We start from the raw sequence: 6849 nt of genomic DNA, 5'->3' as shown, positions 1-6849 counted from the left end.
GTCCTTAGAGTGTCCCTCCCACCTCTAAGAGGTCATTACGTGATAAAAAAATACAGATATGGTTGGAGGTGTATGTATTTGGAGGACTTTACGCACACCTTTGCTTTCCCAAAAGTGCTAAGGGAATATTCTCTCCCTAATTATCTGACTATGGGTAATTCTGAGTCCTTTCTAAAGAAGAAGGTATGCTCCAAGATGACTTGCAAGGAATCTTTGTCATCGATTGTAATGAAAGCTTCAAGAAAGAAGGCAGGTAAATAGCTAAGCAGACAGGGAAGACAGCTGTAGAGCCAGATCTGGAGCTGTGTAGACTGGCTATTCAGATAAAGATCTGAAATAGAGTCATGGCTAAAGGAAGAGTTTTGGGCTGTCTCCTGCTTCACCAGTTAGTCCCACACCAGTGTGAAGAAGGCTGCCATATAAATCAAGCAGAGGCCATAGGGGTGGCCTCTTCAGTATGGTTTTGTGGTTATCATTTGACTGTAGGCACATAAACTGAATTTGATCAGCCCTAGTCATTTTCCAGACTCACAGGAAACTGAGTATACCATTAGAATATTAATGTACCACTCTGATTGTCACTAACCCTAAGGATGAGAACAAGTTGGCCACACACAGAGGGCATATGAGTGACCATGTACAGGTACATGGTAGGAAAACACAAGACAGCATTTGCTATAAAAATATTTACACGAAGCCAATATAGCCTGCTCTAATTTCCCTTTGTATTTTAAGGACCCTTAACACCTGACAGACTTCTTGGCCCAGCATGAGAAAACCCTGGTAGGTGATTTGAGCTCCAAGGCACCCTATGTGGTTAGACAAGTCTGTCCCTGGGCCAACCTTGCTGTTTGACATTTTCTTCTGCTTCATGTGGCTCTTACACAAACTAGAGCTAGCCTCTGTTTTCCATCTTTATTATTTTATGTGATGCCTTTTATTTCCAATTTTTTTCCCTAAAGTTTTGCTCACTTGGAAGACAGTTACTATTAAAACATCAGATATCAAAATTCATCACTTAAAAATCAATCTTTCCAACAGTTTTCATGATGGAAGTTTGAAATTGATTCTGATTATACCAATTGCCTGATTAAAGTAACTATTTTCATTCTACAGTCTTGGGTTTAGATCCTCTCAAACTTAGTATGTAAATCTGGGCAAAAATGTTTGAAGCATTTTTAAATTTTTAATTAGAAAATGAGGGAATGTTGAAGATAGGACTGTAATGATGGCTACCCATAAAGAAGAAACTAAACCAATTGTCGGTGGAATAGGGAGAAATTCTGATGACAAAAGGCAGTTAGGAGACCAACCCAAGGTTGGAAGCATATTTGTTGCAGAGCTGAGAACAGGATGTCACCTAACTCCTTGGCCAGCATCTATATAATAGATCCATCTGGTCAATATTTCTTATCTTGCCATGAAGGGCAATAGGCACATCTCTTTAACATAACACATGTAAACCCTGATGGCTGACTCTTTTCTTGATTTTACATTCACCCTTAAAATCTCCTTTTTAATCCATTCTTAGGGGTAACATAACACAGTCTTCAGAATTTTGCTTTATTTTTAAACTATATAAATTTATAGATTTTAAAGAAATAAAGTCAAGCAGATCTCACAGTACAAATTAATCACATGTAGGAAATTCTGTTCTACCTCCAAGGCACAGTTCCAATGCTGAAGAAATTCTTGCTATTCTTACACCAGTGTACCCAAATTAATTATTCTGTCTTCTGAAATCCCATAATTCTTATCATATTTATTTTAATTACCTGTATATTTAGACAATGATCTGAATTAATTTCTTAATTTCAGTTTGTTTGAAAACAGGTGATATTTCTTATTCATATGTGACTTTGTAATACCCAGGAGTTTCTTAGCATAAAGTATAAATAATCAATTCTAGGAAAAGAAAATATTCATATGCACCTTCAGTGATACTTTTTTCTAGTTTCCAATACAGATTGTCCCTGACTTTGATGGTCCAACTTACAAGTTTTCATCTTTGCAATGGTGTGAAAGTGATATGCATTCAGTAGAAGTCACACTTCTTAGGTTGAACATTGATCTTTTCCCAGGCTAGCAACGTGTGGTATGATACTCTAGTAATGCTGGCGTGGCATCAAGCATCACTCCCAGTCAGCCACATGCAAGCCACCAACACTCCATAGTGAACTATGTTGCTAAGCTGTGACGTTGGTTGAGTAGGTTAGGTATACTAAATGCATTTTCAACTTATCAATATTTTCAATTTAGGATGGGTTTCTTGATATGTAACTCCATTGTAAGTCAAGGAGCATCTATATTTATTTTCAAGAACAGCAGAATAAAAAGGAAATTAAACGTGTAAACCACAATGTATACCATCCTTAGTGCTTTTCCAATGTCCGCTCCTATGTCACTTTGCTCTAGAATGGTGCTCCAGAAAAGGGAATTATCCCTTAGTTCTGCCAGGATGGGGTGGGGCAGGGTGGAGGGGAGCAAGGGGGAGGAATGGAAATTCCTCAGTGCCCTCACTGTTTCTTTATAAGGAATGTGGTAGAATCGTTCATTCACTTGCTCTTCATTACTTTTCTTGGAATGCAGGAGATCGCGGAGGGTTCAGAGGAAAAGATGGGAATGGACAGAATGGAAAGGAGTGGAGATGGGCACTGAAATTTTAGTATTAAGTCTCTACAGGAGAGAACAATGTGTTTAGTTTAGTTCCCCGATGTGCAGGGCAAATTCAGAACCTTTTGGACACCTCTGAGTGGTTCTTGAAGTTTCTATAGATCTGAGTGAGCCATTATGGGAATAAACTGACTCATGTTTGGAAAGGGAGCCGGAATCAGTGGTCAGTGTCTACAATCAGATACAAAGGGTGAATGTAGGTCTGAAGAAGAGGACAAATCAAGAGGTTGCAACAAGCTTGCTAGCCTGAGTTACATGGAGGAAATAATTAGAAGAAAAGAACTTGAAAGTGAACATCGCTGGCTGCATAGTATGTTAAAAATGAGTGTTGATTGATGAGTGTTTGTGTGTCTGTGAAGGGCAGTTTATTAGACTTAACAAACCTATGATTTTATGTTAGGACATTATTGCTGGGTTAGAAATTTGCACTTGGAAAAACGTGATTTGTTATGCTTTGTGTTTTTTCTTTATATGTTTTATTTGTTTGCGTTTCTTTCCTTAATCATTCCCCCAACCCCCACCCCGGTACCAGGGAATGAACTCAGGGGCACACTTCTACTGAGCTACATTTTTGAAACAGGGTCTCACTAAGTTATAGAGTATGACCTCAAACTTGTGATCCTCCTGCTTCAGGTTCCTGAGTCACTGGGATTATAGGCAAGTGCCACCATGCCCAGCTCCCCTTAATCTTTAAAATAAAAATGCTATGAAAAAAATTTTTGTCTTAATTATGCTAAGGGAAACAAAGAGGAAGGAATTTGATTTGGTGACTTTGAAACCCAATTTGATTGGTTTGAATGATCTGTCATTTGCTATGTTGCTGGTTCTCATAACTTTAAAAAGGAACAAGGCAGTCTGATCAAAAATACAAAATAAGTATCTGTTGCTGAGATGTGGGTGGCAGAGGACTTAGGACTGAGATATCCTGCCAGAGTCAGGAGGTCTCATTTCTGCTCAGCCAGCCTTCAAACTCACCCTCCACTGGTAACGACCAGTTCTTTAGCAGGTATGATATGTCAGTTTCATCAGTCTACTCTTGGTCTGAACTTTTAAAAGGTCTTTGAAAATTTTCCAGGGTCATGGATCACAGCACAGCTTCAGAGAGCACGGATCATCGGCCAACTGTTCTTTGGCCTATTTGTCCTGACAGCTGGCTGAAGTCTCTTCTTGGCTCCCATTCTCTCCGTATGCTTTCTTAGGGCGCTCCCTCAAAGACATCACCTGGTGGATGTCAGTCTCCCTTGATGAGATGCCCTCTCCTCCCTGGTCCTCCCTTATACATTTTAATCATCCAATATGAAAAGAGGGAAAGGCAGTTGGAAGCAGAGTTTTAAGGCCAGGTGGTGTGCTCTCCTGGGGCCCAGCATGACAGTGGAAATGGACTTTCCAGTCAGAGACCTCTAAGGAGACTCTGCGGGACCTGGTCTCCCATTCAGAGATGTTCTTCCTGTCACTCTTCTCCACTCTGACTTGAAAAGGGTTTCGATTTGCATGATTATTTAAAAATGGGATGATTTTCCCTTTAAAGTCATACCTTTTGTTTTAATCAACATGTATATAGATATAGATAGACATAGATATATAGATATAGATATATCGAGGTAAAACGAAGTCCCTTGAACTCCACACTTTCATTCAAACTCACCACACAGCTGGCCATGTCTGATTTGAGAGCTGGAATTTCCCCTTTCTTGAAAAGTCACATAAACATCACAAGGAGAACATGAAACAGAAACCCACATTCCAGAGGAAACCTGGAACTATAAAATTAGTGAAAGACTGTTAAGAAAAGTGGAAATAGAACAGGAAAGGTGCAAGGAGGGAGACAGAAAGGGGACTTTGGCATCAGAAAGGCTGGCTCCCTGCACTTCTCTGAAGGAGAAAACACAGACCAGAGCGTGGGTCTGCAGTGGCAGGCAGGGCAGGTGCCTGGCTGCAGTTAGATTGTTTGTAAGAAGTAGAAGCCCTGTGATTGTGGAGGAGAGAGACTCTGTGACCAACAGACCCACAGCTGCTCATTTTCATCAAATACTGAACTAATCGATCCACAGGATCCTTCCCTATATGAATTTTCTGTTGGTTATTGGAAAAAGAAAAAAATGCATACATATATTCTATATCTCTTTTTCCCCCTATGCAAATTACTCCCCAGTGCTGTGTTTTGTTTTGTTTTTGCAATGCTGGGGATTAACCTACAGCCTTGCACATGTTGGCAGGTGCAATATACTTCCAGTTCTGTTTTTGAAATTTTAAACAGCCTTTTATAAGATGATATCTAACCTCTCCCTTCTTTTCTTTCGTTTTTCTCTGCAGTCTCTCTTTTTCCAAAATTGTTCAATTCCTTCCAAGCTACCCATTGGGTTTGCCATTACCTGTTACTACTTACTTTAATCTAATTCAGCTTTAATTTTTGTTCCACTGTAGCAGTTTCTACCTTTAAAAGTCAATCTTCTGAACCAAAAGCAGATCAATTCTTTAAAAGACAATTCCCCCTCTGTCCCCACTAAATTTGGCTGACTGACAAATCTTTGAATATGCAGAAATAATTGTTTTTATGTAAGACCCTTTAAAATAGATTTTTTTCTTAAATGTATGCAATGGATAGGAATATATTTTTCTTTTTAAAATGTTAATAAATATGTCCTTGAATATATTCAATGAAAATGCATGTTATAAGAATAGATCCTGTTTATCCAAACTTCAAGGAAAGTTTAATTAGTTTAAAGTTAAGAGTAGTTCAGCCTCATGAGTCTATCCTTCTTTTAAATATATTCATGAAAATAGTTTTGAATAGATTAAATATATCCTTCTTATGGAAACATTCCAACTTCCAGCATTTCACTTTGAATTTTTCAGTTTCAACCTATTTTTGTTTTCAAATGCTTTGAAGTCAAGTCACTTTCTGTCTTAAGAGTTCAGGTTTTACTGCATAAACTAAATTTACAAGATTAACAAAGAATAGTTATTTTAACTCTTTAGAAAGTTTACAACAATTAGTAGGGCATGTTATATTTATAACATTTTTTGTGACTTTTGGTAGTCTTACTTTGCCTTGACTTACAACACAGGCATAGCAAAGTACATAAAAACTAAGGGTGTAGATCAATGAATTTTAACATACTTATGTGTCTGTCAAACCGAGTTAAGATAAAGAACCTTTCCAGTACCCTGAAGACCCCTTCCTTCTGTCTCTTTGCTAGTCCATAAAATCCCAGTTCTCTACCTTAATTTACCTCCACGGACTAATTTTTTCTGCCCATAACAGTGTTTTAAAGAATGTTCGATTTGCCTCTGTCCTGACTTTTTGCTGCTCCAGCTGTTGGAAGTTGGGCAAAGCAAACAAACTTCCGGCTAGTAGAAAGATGGAGGCTGAGTCCAGGAAGAAGGGAAGAGAGAGAGCAGAGGGGATAAACTGAGGCAGAGAGAGGGAAAGAGAGAGAGCAAAAGAGAGTGCTTTCCAGAAAAATAATATAAACACTAAAAAGAGTTAAAATACGGTCCATGAAGAAATAAGTACAGAAAATTGATCATTTAATGAATTGATCTTTTAGTGCACCTCCTCTTGGTCAATTATCCAATGGCTGTGGAGTCCATGTAAGACCTTCTAAAGTCTCTATGGCCACTCTTTCTTGTCACCTCCAAGTTCATCCTTATTAAAAGCCAGTTTTGAAACCAAGAGCAGTGCACAGCGAGTTCTTGGTTGAGTTTACCCGGATAGTGACAGCAGAAACTCACTCAGGAAGTCATGGAGAGGGGATATGAACTCCTGACCCATGAGAAAGTTGTTCAGACCTACCCTGGCAGACTTGGCTCTATGTGGCTGTACTGATTCCTGAGGTTCCCTTGAAGAACTACAGGTAAAAAGTTACCATTTGGCACCAAAGTCAGTTTTCATGATAATCTGATTGTCATCTCAAACTCTGTCTTCTATCCTGTGGAATTGATGAGACTTCACTCAAGCCCCATTCTCTGTGTGTGGGAGGGTACCACGGCAAAGGGAAAACAAAGGACACTCAGGGTTTTCAGGCTTGATCAACAGGGTCAAAGTAGTGTCCTTTGCTAATTGAGAAAAGTAAAAATTTGTGAGCAAAATGAGACCTCAGTTTTTATGAGGTCCAACTTGATTTTCTTACAAAATGTCAAGCAGGCAATTGGATTTACAAGTCTGAAGCTGAG

This window comes from Sciurus vulgaris (genome assembly GCF_902686455.1).
Source record: "Sciurus vulgaris genome assembly, chromosome: 7".
NCBI lineage: Eukaryota > Metazoa > Chordata > Mammalia > Rodentia > Sciuridae > Sciurus > Sciurus vulgaris.
Note: the sequence above shows the minus strand (reverse complement) of the source record.